General features: G+C 41.8%; 1 protein-coding gene across 1 annotated transcript in view; it reads right to left on the bottom strand.

The window, feature by feature from the left end:
- The window catches only part of FHIP1A (FHF complex subunit HOOK interacting protein 1A), a 424,416-nt gene extending 407,717 nt beyond the window's left edge, over window positions 1-16,699 (bottom strand). Inside the window, exon 1 of the mRNA XM_073576260.1 lies at window positions 16,367-16,699. The gene's annotated coding sequence lies outside the window, so the exon portion shown is untranslated. The remainder of the gene's footprint in view (window positions 1-16,366) is intronic.
- Window positions 16,700-18,041: the final 1,342 nt, after the last annotated feature.

The following is an 18,041-nucleotide window of genomic DNA, read 5'->3' as shown; positions in this document are numbered from 1 at the left end:
CTTTGTGCAATCACGTGCAATCCATACTGGGCGTGAGAACGGCTGGCGAGCTGTTAAGCAAGCTACAGCACCTGTCCAGACAAGTACAGGGATTCCCTAGCGAGGAGACTTATTTGATTGTTTTCAATGTTGGGACAGCAATTTTTGGGGAGCACTATACTCTGGAGAATGATACATGGGGCCCACCATACACTGGAACATTCCAAAGGTGGACATCAGACACTGGAGCAGCATTTACAGGGCCCATTATACACTAGAGCATTAGAAATGGGACCCATTATGTTTGGAGCATTATTTGGGCCCATAAGACAGTGGAGCTTCATCCATGGGGACCAACATATACTGTAGCATTATGTGGAGCTCATCATATACTGTTTCAAACATTATATGGGACCAATGATTCTGTATGGAGAAATAGATGGGCCTCGTCATGAGATGTAAAAAGTGAGGTATTTTTCATTGGACTATACCGCTATTTCTCTGCCGTATCGGAGCATGATGAGTTGTGGTATGTGTTAAAGGGGCGCTCTTTCGCCCAGGGCACATGAAAACCTGGAGCCAGCCCTCCCCCCCCACAGTTTGTAGCCAAATAACCCCCATTTTTCAGTGCGTAACTTGTATTATGAAGTTAATTAAGGTTGACAAGCTTAAGAAAGAAGAATTGATGATTTTGGCATTCAAATGGGCACTGTAGGTGTGTTTCCTGTCCTCCTCTCACTGCCGACTTTTATTCCCCATTGACTTACATTGGGTTTCGTGTTTCGGGACGACCCCGACTTTTCCCTATAATCGGACGATCTTGCTCGACCCGACTTTTGGAAAAGTCAGGTTTCACGAAACGAAACGCGACCCTAAAAAACCAAAAGTCGCTCAACTCTAATAAATGTAAATATACTGTACTAAAATAATCTGAAACATATTTGAGTAGGGAAAGGTCCCTGGAATTCTTGCATGCTGGGTTATGTCAAAGAGTCTTTTTTAAGGTACTGTGTGGGGCTTGCATCTAGTGCAGTAAGAAAAGATTAATAGCTTACAAAGAAAAAATATTCACTTTGATTCCTAGTCTGTTAAATTAATATTAGATGTGTAAAAATGTATACTAATCTAGCACTTCAAAATGAATATTGAATGTATTGTTTGATTTAGACAATTTATTTTCCAATGTCCTATCAGTCATTCTAAAGACAGAGAAATTACATAAAAGAATAAAATATCTGATTAATTTCATGAGTAATCATCTTTCATTTGAGATATACATGTAAAAAAGTCATGAAATTCTGAAAATAACAGGATCATTAGAGATGTTTGTGATGTGCCAATGATGAAGAAATGGCAACAAAACATTTTCAATATTGAGCATGAGTGTAAGAAGATGGACATTTTGCCCTATTCCCCCTTGATGACATCAGTGCTGTGTACAGTTGTGTCCAAAAGTTTTCATACCCCGGCAGAATTTTTGCTTTCTTGGCCTTTTTTCAGAGAATATGAATAACGCCTAAACTTTTTCTCCACTCATAATTAGTATTTGGGTGAAGCCATTTATTGTCAAACTACTGGTTTTTTTTTTCTTTTTAAATCATAATGATGATTTAAACGCTGATGATTGCAAATTTTCCTCCAGTATTTGTTGATAACGTGCTGCATTCATCTTTCCTTCAACTTTGACCAAGTTTCCTGTGTCTTTGTAGATCACACATCCCTAAAACATCAGCAATCCACCTCTGTGCTTTACAGTAGGAATGATGTTCCTTGCATCATAGGCCTTGTTGACCACTCTCCAAATGTAATATTTATGGATCTGGTGAAAAAGTTCAATTTTGGTCTCATCACTCCAAATTACCTTGTTCTAGAAGCTTTGAGGCTTGTCTCTGTGCTGTTTTGCATATTGTAGGCGAGATACTTTGTGGCATTTGCGCAGTAATTGCTTTCTTCTGGCGACTCGAGCATGCAGCCCATTTTTCTTCAAGTGCCTCATTATTGTGCATCTTGAAACAGCCACACCGCTAGTTTTCACAGAGTCCAGTATTTCAGCTGTTATTTGTGGGTTTTTCTTTGAATTTCAAGCAATTTTCCTGGCAGTTGTGGATGAAATTTTTGTTGGTCTACCTGACCGTGGTTTTCTTTTTACAGAACCCTTGATTTTCCATTTGTTAATCACAGTTTGAATGCTGCTGACTGGCATTACCAATTCCTTGGATATCCTTTTTTATCCCTTTCCTGTTTTATACAGTTCAAGTAGCTTTTCCTGTAGATCCGTTGACAATTCTTTTGCTTTCCCCATGACTCACAATCCAGAAACGTAAGTGGCTGAATGAAAGGTGCAAGAGTCTGTCTGGATCCCAGAAATTCACTCAGCTTTAATGCATACACTTATTACAAGCAAACAGGTCACAGGTGAGGATATCACCTTTAGTAGCCATTCAAACCCATTTGTGTCAACTTCTGTGCATGCTATCAGGCCAAAATCACAAGGGAATGGGAACTTTTGATCAGGGTCATTTGGATGTTTTGGGCTGTCATTATGATTTAAAAAGAGAAAACACAGTAGTTTGACAATAACTGGCTTCACCCAACCACTAACCATGAGCAGAGACAAAGATTTGCTGTTATCATTCATATTCTGTGAAAAAAGTCCAAGAAAGTAAATATTGGTATAATGTGATGTGTAATCTGAATCTTGTGTACATATTGTGTCATGTGAAGTGTAAGATGTTTAAGGTCTGACATCTTGTGTGCATATTGTGTCATGTGAAGTGTAAGATGTTTGCCCATGTAACGTATGTATTAATGTAAGCAATGTACAGTACAGGATGTGATCGTATAGGATAAGCTTTATAAGAGTAATAGGCTTAATGTATGGAGATGGCAGGGACAGGAAGAGTTATGATACAGTTAATGTTTGGGAATAGCCCACAGTGGGAAAGGGCTAGTGCTAGGGAAAGCCGTTTACTTCCTGGATAGAGTCTGCGAGAAGTTGGAGAGCAACTAGTGTGCAGTACTACCAAAGGGTGATCCACAGCTAGAAGGAGACGAGAACTGACAGAAGAGATAGAGAGGCCATCCACCTTAAAGGGGTCCCTGGATAGGACGATGTGTCGAGAGAAACCCTGAGCTTGCTAAAAGTCGAAGGTACAGATTTAAAAAGGACTGAGACTGTGGGACTAGTGAGGATCCCGAGCGGTGGATCCAGGGCGCCCATAGTGATAGGATGTGGAGCCGTTTAGCAAGTGTAGAGAAACTCACTGAACTATACTGTGATGACAAGCTAGGCTGTGATGAAGTAGGGTGAAACAGTGTGCTATACCAACCCTGGAGTAGACAACAGTGGAAGGAAATGATGTCTGTGAAAAGGCTTCTTGCTGTGAAAGAAACATGCTTAAGCCTGTGTACTCGCTTTTACTTAACACATTAAGTTCGGTAAAGTTCCCATGTTTGCATGGAAGTCTCATTCATTGATGTTAATAGCGTTACTGACCCACCCAATGCCTGCATACCCAAATGCCACAGGGAGAAAATGATCATTATTCTCCCCAGCAGCATTCGGTTTAAGTCATGGGGCAAAGCCAGAGCTGGTTCAGTCACCGCTTCGAGAATACAGAGTGGATGTTGCAACTGCACCCCCGGCTCTGACTGACAGCCAACCCCAACGCAAAGCCAGTGACAGTCAGAGCTCACGTGACTGAAACCAAATGCTGCTGGGGAGAATAAAGTTAATTTTTTCCCCATAGTGTTCAGCTTACATACAGGCGCTGGGCAGGTTAGTAACGCTATTAACATGCAGATTAACCCCATATCTCCAGGTTAATAGCTTTTTTCCTGGTGACAGGTTCTCTTTAATAGGTTTATCCATCCAGTGAATTCCTTAATTCCACGACTATTCATTCTTGATGCTGTAATTTCAATGCTGTATGTATAAAGATATACAATAGATGTATATACTGTATGCATGAAAATATGGGCAAAAGTATGGGCACCCTTGAAATTGTTCCATAAAATGAAGTATTTCTCCCAGAAAATTATTGCAATTACTCACGTTTTATTATACACATGTTTATTTCCTTCATGTGTATTAAAACAATAAAAAAATTGAAAAAAGGCAAACATACTTTCACACAAAAACTCAAAAATGGGCAGGACAAAATTGTTGGCACCTTTCCAAAATTGTGGGTAAACAACTTGGTTTCAATCATGAGATGCTCATTCAAACTCACCTGTGGCAAGTAACAGGTGTGGGCAATATGAAAATCACACCTGAAACCAGTTAAAAAAGGGGAGAAGTTGACTCAATCTTTGCACTGTGTGTGTGTGCACACTTAGCATGGACAAGAGAAAGAGAAGAAAACTGTCTGAGGATTTGAGTACCAAAATTGTTGGACAATATCAACAATCTCAAGATTACAAGTCCATCTCTCTTGATGTTCCCTTGTCCAAGGTGCGCAACATAATCAAGAAGTTTACAACTCATGGCACCGTAGCTAATCTCCTTGAATGTGGACGGCAGAGAAAAATTGATGAAAGGTTGCAATATAGGATAGTCTGGATGGTAGATAAGCAGCCCTAATCAAGGTGCAAAGAAATTAAAGTTTCCCTGTAAGCTCAGGGTGTATCAATGTCAGGGCGAACTCTCTGTTGACATTTGAATTAAATGAAACGCTATGGCAGGAGATGCAAGAGGATCCCACTGCTGACACACAGACATAAAAAAGTTAGACTGCAGTTTGCCAAATTGTACATGGGTAAGCCAAAAGCTTTCTGGTAAAGAACCTTGTGAACAGATGAGACCAAGATAGAGCTTTTTGTGAAGCACATCATTTTACTGTTTACCAAAAACAGAATGAGGCCTGCAAAGAAAAAATACAGTACCTACAGTCACATAAAGTTAAAGTTCAAAGATGTTTTGGGGTTGTTTTGCTGCCTCTGGCACTGGGTGCCTTGACTATGCAAGGCACCATGAAATCTGAAGATTACCAAAGGATTTTGGGTCGCAATGTAGTGCCTAGTGTCAGAAAGCTGGGTTTGCATCCTAGGTCATGGGTCATCGAGAAGGACAGTGACCACAGACCTACCTCAAGACGCACCCAGAAATGGATGGAAACAAAGGACTGGAGAGTTCTCAATTGACCAGCAATGATTCTGGATCTAAATTCCATTAAACACCTGTGGAGAGATCTTAAAATTGCTGTTGGGAGAAGACACCCTTCAAATATGAGAGACATGAAGCACAGTTATCAAAAGAAGAGTGGTCCAAAATTCCAGTTGAGAGGTGTAAGAAGATTGTTCATGGTTATAGGAAGTAATTTATTGCAGTTATTTTGTCCAAAGGGTGTATAACCAAATATTAAGCCAATTTTTGGGGTTTGTGTGAAATTATGTCCACTTTGTCTTTTTCTGCATGTGTATAACAAAACGTGTAATTGCAATAATTTACTGCGAGAAATACTTCATTTCCTAAAACAATATAGAGGGTGCCATCACTTTCGGCCAAAACCTGTATGTCTTCTTTAAGTTTCTCTGGATATCATAGAATGTTAGAGTTGGAAGGGACATGCATGGTCATCATGTCCAACCCACAGCTCAATGCAGGTTTTACTAACCATCTCAGTAAGATGTCTGTCCAGCCTCTGTTTGAAAACTTTCATTGAAGGGCAAATAACCACCTCTCGTGGCAGCATGTTTTGTTCATTGATCACCATCACTGTAAAAAAGTTTTTTCTAATATCTAATCTGTATCTTTTCCCTTTCAGTTTCATTCCATTGCTTCTCAACTTTTCATGTGCAAAGAAGAATAAGGATGATCCCTCTACACTGTGACATCCCTTCTGATATTTGTAGGCAGCTATAAAGTATTCCCTTAGTCTTCTTTTTTGCAAACTAAATATTCCCAGATTCTTTAACCGTTCCTCGTAGGACATACTTTGCAGTCCGCTCACCATACTGGTAGCTCTGCTGTGAACTTGCTTCAGTTTTTTAATGTCTTTTTCAAAATGTTTTGCCCAGAACTGGACACAGTATTCCATATAAAGCCGGAACAAAGAGGAGTAGAGTGACTTCACGTGTTCTAAGCTCTATGTTTCTCAATACATCCTAGAACTGTGATAACCTTTTTTGCCACTGCATCACACTGTTGACTCATGTGCAGTCTGTGATCTATTAGTATACGCAAGTCTTTTGGTAATGTACTATTGCTTAGTTCTATTCCTCCAATTCTGAAAATGTAATGTTCATTTTTTTTTGCCCAGATGTAGAATCTTTCATTTTCCCCTTTTCTCCTATCTCCTCTACCTTCTATTTATCCTCCTCACAATCTGTGTGTTTCTGTAAGACAACTTGCTTCAGCAAGTACCCCTCACCCTCTGGATTAGCCACACTAGAGCACAAAAATTGCTAAGCATTGTCCCATCCCATTATCCAAGATTTCCCCCCAAACATTCACAAAATGAAAATTAAACAGAAGAAAATTATCATGTGTATTTCCTGGTCTATACTTTGGTCCAATGTCTATCAGCTGGAGTCAAAAGTGATTATGATAATTTGCTTTTAGAAGGACATTCAGCATCTGAGGCGTAGACAGATAGCCTAAAAATGTTAAAAAGCTTTGTTACATGCTGCTGCTTATAGCAGAGGATTGAAGCAGCAGGAATCGCTAGCAATATCGCTGTAAAGTCACTGATTTTGTGACATAGCAGCGATATTGCTAGCGATATCGCTACATGTGATACTTACCTCCGACTGGCTCCCCCACTGCTGGTCCTGGACCATTTCTCGTCGTCAGCTTCCTGCGGTGCTTCCTGCTGTGATGACGAGCGACGCGTGGATGCGGGCGGGAGGACGTCAGGATCGCCACGTCTGACAGGTAAGTAGCGACCCCCGACCCCTGCTATGTCACTGGTGAGATCTGCCTGTGTGGCAGCTCACTAGCGACCACTTAGCAATGCACCAGCGATCCATATCGTTGTCGGGATTGCTGGTGCATCGCTATGTGTAACGGTACCCTTAGGGAAAAAAGTGTAATAGAAAACAAATAAAAAAACCATTTGGAGGCTTTGACAAGGGGTTTAACCCCTTCATGACCAAGCCTATTTTGACCTAAATGACCAGGCCATTTTTTGCAATTCTGACCAGTTTGCCTTTATGAGGTAATAACTCTAGAATGCGTCAACGCATCCTAGCGATTCTGAGACTGTTTCTTCGTGACATATTTGGCTTCATGTTAGTGGTAAATGTAGGTCTTTAATTTTTGCGTTTATTTGTGAAAAATTCAGAAATTTGGCGAAAATGTTGAAAATTTCGCAATTTTCAAATTTTGAATTTTTATTCTGTTAAACCAGAGAGATATGTGACACAAAATAGTTACTAAATAACATTTCCCACATGTCTACTTTACATCAGCACTATTTTGGAAGCCATTTTTTTTTCGTTAGGAAGTTATAAGGGTTAAAAGTTGACCAGTGATTTGTCATTCTTACAACAAAATTTACAAAACCATTTATTTAGGGACCACATCACATTTGAAGTCACTTTGAGGGGTCTATATGGCAGAAAATACACAAAAGTGACATCATTCAAGAAAACTGCACCCCTCAAGCTACTCAAAACTACATTCAAGAAGATTATTAACTCTTCAGATGCTCCACAGGAACTAAAGCAACGTGGAAGGAAAAAAATGGACATTTTAATTTTTCCAACAAAAATTTTCTTTTATTATCTAATTTTTTCATTTTCACATGGGTAACAGGATAAAATGGATCCTAAAATTTGTTGGGCAATTTCTCCTGAGTACACCGATACCTCAAATGTGGTCATAAACCACTGTTTGGGTGTACGGCAGGACTCAGAAGGGAAGGAGAGCTATTTGACTTTTTGAATGGAAAATATGCTGGAATATTTAGTGGTTGCCATGTCACGTTTGGAGAGTCCCTGTGTGCCTAAACATTGGAGCTCCCCCACAAGTGACCCCATTTTGGAAACTAGACCCCGCAAGGAACTTATCTAGATGCATAGAGATCACTTTGAACCCCCAGGTTCTTCACAAATTGATCTGTAATAAAAAAAAAAGTCCTTTTTTTTCGCAAAAATTTTCTTTTAGCCCCAGTTTTTTCATTTCCACATGGGCAACAGGATAAAATGGATCCTAAAATTTGTGGGGCAATCTCTCCTGAATACAACGATACCTAATATGTGGTCATAAACCACTGTTTGGGCGCACGGCAGGGTCCGAAAGGGAAGGAGCGCCATTTGACTTTTTGAATGGAAAATTAGCTCCAATCGTTATCGGACACCATGTCGCGTTTGGAGAGCCCTGTGTGCCTGAACAGTGAAAACCCCCCACAAGTGACACCATTTTGGAAACTAGACCCATTAAGGAACTTATCTAGATGTGTAATGAGCACTTTGAACCTACAAGTGCTTCACAAAAGTTTATAACGCAGAGCAGTGAAAATAAAAAATAATTTTTTTTCCTCAAAAATGATTTTTTAGCACGCTATTTTTTTTCACATGGCTAACATAAGAAATTGGGCCACAAAAGTTGTTGTCCAGTTTGTCCTGAGTACGCTGGTACCCCATATGTGGGAGGGAACCACTGTTTGGATGCACGGCAGGGCTCAGAAGGGAAGGAGCGCCATTTGACTTTTTGAAAGGAAAATTTGCTCCAATTGTTAGCGGACACCATGTCGTGTTTAGAGAGCCCCTGTGTGCCTAAAGATTGGATCTCCCCCACAAATGACCCCATTTTGGAAACTAGATCCCTCTAAGGAACTTACCTAGATGCATAGTGAGCACTTTGAACCCCCAGGTGCTTCACAGAAGTTTATAACGCAGAGCCGTGAAAATTTAAAAAAAAAAAATTTTCCTCAAAAAAAAAAGAATTTTAGTCTGTAATTTTTTATTTTCACAAGGGTAACAGGATAAATTGGACCACTAAAGTTGTTGTCCAGTTTGTCTTGAGTACGCTGGTACCCCATATGTGGGGGGACCACTGTTTGGGCACACGCCGGGGCTTGGAAGGGAAGTAGTGACATTTTGAAATGCCGACTTTGATGGAATGGTTTGCGGGCGTCATGTTACATTTGCAGAGCCCCTGATGTACCTATACTGTGGAAACCTCCCACAAGTGACCCCATTTTGGAAACTAGACCCCCCAAGGAACTTATCTAGATGTGTGGTGAGCACCTTGAACCCCCAAATGCTTCACAGAAGTTTATAACGCAGAGCCATGAAAATAAAAAATCATTTTTTTCCTCCAAAAAATGATTTTTAGTCCGCAATTTTGTTTTTACACAAGGGTAACAGGAAAAATTGGACCCCAAAAGTTGTTGTCCAGTTTGTCCTGAGTACGCTGGTACCCCATATGTGGGGGGGACCACTGCTTGGGCACACGCCGGGGCTTGGAAGGGAAGTAGTGACATTTTGAAATGCCGACTTTGATGGAATGGTCTGCCGTCGTCATGTTACATTTGCAGAGCCCCTGATGTACCTAAACTGTGGAAACCTCCCACAAGTGACCCCATTTTGGAAACTAGACCCCCCAAGGAACTTATCTAGATGTGTGGTGAGCACCTTGAACCCCCAAGTGCTTCACAGAAGTTTATAACGCAGAGCCATGAAAATAAAAAATCATTTTTTTCCTCCAAAAAATGATTTTTAGTCCGCAATTTTGTTTTTACACAAGGATAACAAGAGAAATTGGACCCCAAAAGTTGTTGTACAGTTTGTCCTGAGTACGCTGGTACCCCATATGTAGGGGGACCACTGTTTTGGCACACGTCGGGGCTTGGAAGGGAAGTAGCGACGTTTTGAAATGCCGACTTGATGGTCTGCGGGCATCATGTTGCCTTTGCAGAGCCCGTGATGTGACTAAACTGTGGAAACCCCCCACAAGTGACCCCATTGTGGAAACTAGACCCCCCAAGGAACTTATCTAGATGTGTGGTGAGCACTTTGAACCCCTAAGTGCTTCACAGAAGTTTATAACGCAAAGCTGTGAAAATAAAAAATCATTTTTTCTTCAAAAAATGATTTTCAGCCCGCAATTTTGTTTTTACACAAGGGTAACAGGAGAAATTGGACCCCAAAAGTTGTTGTCCAGTTTGTCATGAGTAGGCTGGTACCCCATATATTGGGGTAAACCACTGTTTGGGCACACGTCTGGGCTTGGAAGTGAGGGAGCACCGTTTGACTTTTTGAACGCAAAATTGACTGGAATCAATGGTGGCACCATGTCGCGCTTGGAGACCCCCTTATGTGCCTAAACAGTGGAAACCCCTTAATTCTAACTCCAACCCTAACCCCAACACACCCCTATCCACAACCCTAACTCCAACACACCCCTAACCCTAATCCCAACCCTATCCCCAACACACCCCTAATAACCCTAATTCCAACCCTAACTGTAATTCCAACCCTAACTGTAATTCCAACCCTAACCCTAATTCCAACCCTAACCCTAATTCTAACCCTAACCCTAATTCCAACCCTAACCCTAATTCTAACCCTAACCCTAATTCCAACCCTAACCCTAATTCCACCCTAACCCTAATGCCACCCCTAACCCTAACCCTAATTCCACCCTAACCCTAGCCCTAACCCTAACCCTAATGGAAAAACAAAAAAAAAATATTTTCTTTATTTTATTACTTGTTCCTACCTATGAGGGTGATAAACCGGGGATTTATTTACCTTTTATTTTATTTTGATCACTGTGAGAGTTTATCACAGTGATCAATATGAATAAATTGAATCTGCAGCTGGCAGATTCAAGCGAGCGCACTGCGCATGCGCCCGCCATTTTCCAAGATGGCGGCGCCCATGATCCAGGACCTCAGGAGCTACAGCGGCACTCGGAAGGTACCGGGGGGTGATCGGAAGCTGGGGGGAGCAGAGGGAAGGCGGGAAGAGAAGATGATGAAAGCGGCGGCACATCGCCGCTGTCATTCAGTGGCAGGGGGCAGATCACCGGTGGAGGGGTGTCAGATAACTGTCTCCAGCCATGTCCGATGCTACTGCAGCATCGGCCATGGCTGGTTTGTAATATTTCATTAAATTTCATTGATGAAATATTACTATCGCTCTGATTGGCTATTTCACTTTTAACAGCCAATCAGAGCGATCGTAACCACGTGGGGGCGAAGCCACAACCCCTGTGGTGAAGTACAAAGCCCCCTGTATCTGCGGGTCGGGTGACCTTTCATTGACCCCGGTCACCCGACCCGCAGAGGGGCTTTAAAGTCATGACACAGCAAAAGCGTCATTGATCGGATTGGCACCGACTTTCATGACGCATACGCTGTGTCACTGTTTGGAAAGTGGTTAACATAATAGAGCAATAGGGTATTTGATATGAGTAATATTTAACTACACTTTTGTAATCATGGATTGGAATCAGATGGTATTTCTGATTTTGGGTGACCACTGATGACCTTTGAGTAGAGCAAGAAAGAGCTGGGCATAGATGAATACATGAAATGATTGCCACTAAATTAACTACAGCAATTCATAGCAGCTAAAATTACAAAATAAGTGACACTTGTACCAAGATCTTCCACACAAATGTTTAAATGAAAAAAAAAACAATGTACACTATAGAATTCCCTTGTTGAAATAATAGCTTTGTCAAGTAAGAAGTAAATGCATCTCATTATGTTTAGGCAAATGTAATTAGGAAAGACAAGATCTCAGAAATTACAAGACACATGAAAAGACACTTGTGTATGACAACAGTTCATGGTCTCAAGTTAGAGTTCACATAGTATATGGATGCCGATAAGGATAAGACAAACTACCTGTAAGAATAGATAAAGAATAAAAAATAAGAGATGCACCATTTTATTTGGTTTTTGTAAAGTTATTTTTTAGTAGTTTGATCACATCTTGATGACTAAAGTATACAGAAAATAACCATGGATGCAACAATAATGAATATGATGCTTATTAGTAATCTACCCATTAAAGAGACCCAAACATTATTAAAATGAGTTGCAATAACATAAAAATGTGTTACCACTGTACTCTATGAGACATCTGTTTGCTAATGATTTACCGTAATATGGAGCATCAATTTTTGGTTTATTGGTTACATACATGTTAAAGGCAATCTATCAGTATGATCAACCCTCCTAAGCGTTCTATATGGTCATGTAGGTTATTGAAAGTGGAATGAAATAATATATTGATATCTGCGATCCAATGTCTTATTCCCGAGAAATCCAAGTTTCTCTTATATACGGTATAAATGAGCTGCTAAGCTATATGGGTGAAAGATAGATCTACCTGAGTCTGCCTCCAGAGCTTATTTTACATGAAAGGAGTTATCAGTGTGAGACGTATAGCTCAGGAAAGCAGACTATCGGTCATTACATGTCTCACATTGGTAATGCCCCTTTCATTTAAAATAAGCTCTGGAGGCAGAGTCTCAGGAAGATTAGTGTCTGGCCCATAGATCTTAACAGCTCATTTACATATAAAAAAAAAATGTGGGTTTCTCTGGAATAAGACTTTGGATCACAGAGATCAAAGTATCACCATTTTATGACCTGCATGCCCATATAGACGGTTTAGGAGGGCTGATGCTACTGACCGATTCCCTTTAACATTTTCACAACAGGTTCCAGCAGTTTTTTTCTTTGTTGATCGATTCCCTTTAACATTTTCACAACAGGTCCCAGCAGTTTTTTTGTTTGTTTTTCTTTGCCTTGGTGGATAGTAAGCTGCACATTAGCCACATTATAAAAGTTGAGTCTTATAGGTGTCTCTTATTAATTAGAATAGGCCTAGTGCACAATACTCTCATACAGTTATCTTGACAACTGTAGCACCCAATATGCTACATGTAATGTCATCACCACTTACAATCTTAGATCTTGCAGAACAGGAAAAATTGATAGGCAAACTTCAAAGCATATTAACAGGATATGAGCCTCTGGAGATCCAGATTTACAGCAACATTACATTCTACTGGATCTCATATGGAGAGAAGTCAGCTCCTTCCTTCCCTTACTGATTACAGCTTCTTCACATTTATACTTAATCACATCTCAGGATTTTAGAAGGAACCTATTACACAATTCATGCTGCCCAAACCATGGGCAGCATGAATCAGAGAAACCGGGTATGTATTTCTCCAAAACACTCTGGCGTTTCAAAGGAGATACAGTTTGAAGAGCTAGCCTTTCCTCACACATCTCTAAATGATTGATAAGTCCCTGTCATTTGAGTGCTTACAGAGAGATCTGTCAATCAACTAGAGCGGCGAAGGGATAAGCTGTCTGGGATTGGCACCAGACTAGTCCCTTCTCTGCCTTTTGTCCCCATCAGGAGCATAAAGCTATATTTTCTCTGAAATGCTATAGAATTTCACACAAAAATATGCATAGGTACAATCATGGAGCCAGGCTATGGTCCATGCTGCCCGTAGTTTTGGCAGCATGAATAAGTTGACAGGTTTCCTTTGACTTGTTTAGAAAAACTTAAGTATAGGAAATAGAAGATAAGCAATAAATTAGTCTGGAACACCCAGCAATCACACTCTACAAGAATAGGTTCCATCAAACATGTCTATGCACAGTATACAGATATGAGTGTACTGTGACAGCTCAGAAGATCAGAGAAGGGAGAGAAAGGGACCTTTGAGTCACATCATGACAAAGAAATTAACCCTAGAACTAATATGACTGACAATGTTAGGCAAAGACTGAAACACAGAAAACAGACACAGCGTTTACATTAGAGAATTTTCTTCTCAAGACAGTCATTACAGATTCCTGGAACAAACCTTTTAAAGGGTTTCTATATATTGCGGTTGGGGCTACATGACAATTTTGGTTGTGACACAGGTCACACTTCCAAAGATTGTGTGGTGCCCCTGAGGGTCCAGTCGCCATAGAGGTACTGCACCTCATCCAGAGGTGTGGTATCCCACCCTCAGGTAAGGAGGGAGCACTACCCAGGACTCCTAACACTTGCACCCAGCACACACCAGGTAAGTCAGGGCATCTGGGTGTACCCTTGGGGAGGAAGGCCTCATCCCAGGCTGGCCAAGTAAGGGTGTTGGGGAGTCAGTGGGGAAAGGTAGGTAGAAGGGGAGGAGCTTAGGAGGTGGTGTGAGAGAGGGTATCCAATCAATGACAGTTGATGGATGGAGTTAAGGCTGAGGTAAAAGGTAGATCATTCTAGAAAGAGTCAGTTGGTGACAGGACAGCGGAAGAGCAGGACTGACGTGGGGAGAGTAAGGGTCGGAGAGACACATCTAGAAGGAAGGAAGCTCCTAGGAGAATAGAAGGGGTCCTTGGGGCACGGGTAGTGTGATAAGCCACCCGTGGGGCCCGTATCCAGACGTGGAAGGACCAGGCCACAGTGGGGGAGCCGGACCCTAAGTCTAGTGGAGAATTACAAACGAGGCTCAGCTAGCAAGCTGCCCAAAAAGGCAGACAGATAGGAGCAAGGGGTCTTTGAGAACGTCACCCGACAGGATCCATGGCTGCCGGCTCAGGGACACTGCTTGTGAAGGCGCAGGGCAGGAGAGAAAGTAGAGATCAGCGCAGAGAGGCAACCTAGAAAGGTGAACATAAAGGGGAGTCCTGAAAAAGTGTTCCCAATCTACCTGGGAGTTTGCTAGACCCCTCCCCCGGAGGACACAGTGCTAAGCGGGTCACACTGCACAAGAATCGTGAGTAAAAACTGTGAAACTGCACCCCGCTGTGTCCTTCGTGTCATCTGCGTCTCGTCTGCTCCATACCGTACTCACCATCACAGTCACCAACTCACCTGTTACCATCTTAACTGCCTGGGAAACAGCTCTACCCGTGGAGAGCTTCACCATCTCTGCTGCCCTAACACCATCCCAGAGGATCTGCATTGCAGCGTCGGCTACCCTTGCCGAATACCACAGGTGGAGTCTCGACAAACTTCCCCTAACAAACTGCCCTTTTCACCATTATCATCTTTCATCTACACCATCATCTTCTTCATTTATCATCTTTTACTGGACGCCAAGGGCCACGGACCAGGTCACTGCCACCGTGACATCCCCTTTAAAGAACCTGACTGGCCCGGTACTGAGTAACCTAAGGCCCTGCGGGGCACTCAAACTGCCCTGTACAGCTGCTGGATCGCGATATAGTTCAGGTGAAAGGAGTCGCAACAAATAAGTCACAAAGAAACAAACAAGTTTTGTATTTTTGTGACTTGCTTGTCGCAGTCGTGGTACCCTAATGGTTGCAATGAGATCCCATTCACCTGCATTACGCAGCAGTTTAGCATATATACAGTACAATCCTTCGCAGTGCCACCTGTGTCAAAACCAAAGTTGCCGTGTAGCCCCAGGGTTGGGTGTATGAAGCTAAAATAGCACACAGAACATTTAGGCCTCAAATCTTCCAATACAAACTGTGTCGTTGAATTCCTTGTTGTGATGCATATAGACTGCAGATGTGATAGGCCCATTAAAATCTGGTGATATTCAACTAAATTAATCAGTACCTATGTAATATTAAGCTAAGATGCAAGTCAAAGGAACTGTCCAATTTGTACAACCATTTTTAAGGGTGGCTATACATACTAGATAATTGTCATCTGGGCCAGTCAACCATATACAGTGGTACTGGTTGTCCTGAAAATCTAATCTTTGGGGAACAAAAGAATGCACACGTTCTCAATGGAGATAGGTAGTGAGAGGTCTCTAGTAGTACCCAGTCTCTGCCCATTGAAACATATGCATGCTTGACCAAATTGAGTGTGCATATGTATGGACAAGTCAGGACGAATAGCTGTCAGTTGAACGAGTATTTGCAGACAAGGAGTATGGTCATCGCCACATTGGGTTTGCTATAAACCAGAGATCCATTGCTGTTGTAAAAGAAAGCTGTGGGTAGCCGCTCATTTTGCCATCACCAAACAATGCAGGGATATATAGTATCATCATCAACAATGTGTTTATTAAAAAGAATAAGCGACCATGTAAAATATAGATGGTCTTTTTGAGTCCACCAGACAGGAGCTGCTGTTGCCTGGCTCATAAGGAGGGAGTTCAAAATGGCAACTCCAACCTATGATGTTCTTCTGCCCTAAAGGGGCAGAAGGACAAACGTTATCTTATCAGAATCATTTCTTTAATGAACTAAACAATAGTGCAAACCCATTTTTGTGTTAGGTGTTGTAACAATAACAGCAGAATATTAACAAAATCACATGAAACACATAAACTCCGACAGAAAACTTTATCTCCTTTTCGTCACCTAGCAGCTCTCCAGCAAAAGGAGTTATAATTACAATGCAATAACAATAACTAGGCTTTGTACTCCGCAACCAGCAACTCTTACACAACAGATTGTAACGTGTAGTACAAAACATTCTACAAAATATGTCCCCATACCTGCACACTCCAGCCTGGGATATGGAGATACTCCAGGATTGGAAACCATGCAGGAAAGTTTTCCTAGGTGGAGGCACAGCAAGCAGGTCTACTGTACACATACAATGTACAGACAGGTGAGCTAGCCAGGTAAACTCTCCAGGGGCAAGGAACGCAGGCGGCTGTCCATGTAATCCAAGGAGATGCCTCGGGATTGTAGGAAGACACTAGACTGTAAGCTTCTGCAGGTTTATCCTCACCCCTTACAAACATGAAATACACTAGAGCAGATTGCACGTATGGGTGGGGAGGAGAGACACAGGATTAGTACACAGGCTGAGAATTGGTTTCTGACTTAGGAACAGGGAAGGCCAGAGGGGAGGGGGAAGGGAGGCCTGGATAGCATAGGGAGGAGTTGTCAGACCTGCAGCTCCCCTGGCTAAGGTGTGTGAATGGTGTCACTCCTCCTTTACAATATCAGGCCACTGATCACTGCTCCTTATTACCATATCACCACAGGTAACCTCTTTGAAGAGTTTATCTATGAATAATTTATGCACAAATGCAGAGGAAAACAATAGTAAACAGGTAATAGTTACTGAACAAAATAAAATAAACAAACTGATACCAAAGAGCTACTGGTGACATGACAACCATTCTCCTAACTTTCCTATAGATGTCACATACAGTAAGTGCTGATCTTTAACACCACGTTCGGATGTTTGGACTACATTACTCTTTCTTTAGAAAGGGACTAAGAATGATCTATTCTTAAGGGAAGATTCACACAACTGTACAAAAATATGGTGAGTTTCATCCCGAAAAGTGGTACTATTTTTTTCTCACATGTCATCCATGTGCAGTCCACATAAAACCTGTTGTCTACTTAGCAGCAATTAATCATTTCCAGTTTCCTATGTTACATAGTGCAATATATCTGTTAGGCCGGGGTCACACTAACCGACGCAAAATACGGTCCGCAGTTTACATGCGTAATACGGGTGAATGACCCCTAAATAGTGCTCCGTATGTCATCCGTAAGCAAGGTGTGGTTGCGTATTTTGCGCATGTAAGCATCCGTATGTAATCCGTATGGAATCCGTATTGCGAGATTTTCTCGCAGGCTTGCAAAATGGACATTTAACGGTTTTGAGGCCTGCTAACTATTTAAATCATTAGCCTGCACCCTATTTATTGCCTCAGGAACAGGTGGCTGCCTCCATTCTGTCAATTTGTGACCTTGCCTTCACTAGGTGTGTTGGTGTTGTATGTGCAACATGGCAGACAGTCTGAGTTTCAACACAACTGAGCAAGTTCTCTTCAACTGGCTTTTGTCACGCAGCTTTGGTCAACCATACCCAGTGATAGTGGATCCGCGGAGGAGGAGACGCATGTGGGTACATCCACTTTTGAGGCAACGGATCACAAGAGGTCATTTTCACCGCCTCTATTCTTCTCTGCGGGATCATCCGGAAAAATTTTACCAATACTGTCGCATGAGCCTTGCAACATTTGATCGACTCTTGGAGACAGTGCACCCTGGGATAACCTTTCAGGACACAAGGATGCACAAAGCTATATCTGCAGAGGAGCGACTTCTACTCACATTACAGTATGTAATACACAACCACATTCTCTATGTTCATGATGTGTTGCCCAAAGTATGTATTTATTGCTTCATGGACTAATTTTATTC

This window comes from Dendrobates tinctorius, unplaced genomic scaffold, assembly GCF_039654945.1.
Source record: "Dendrobates tinctorius isolate UK_male_01 unplaced genomic scaffold, ASM3965494v1 ptg000008l, whole genome shotgun sequence".
NCBI classification, from domain to species: domain Eukaryota; kingdom Metazoa; phylum Chordata; class Amphibia; order Anura; family Dendrobatidae; genus Dendrobates; species Dendrobates tinctorius.
This window is presented reverse-complemented; position numbering and strand designations above follow the sequence as displayed.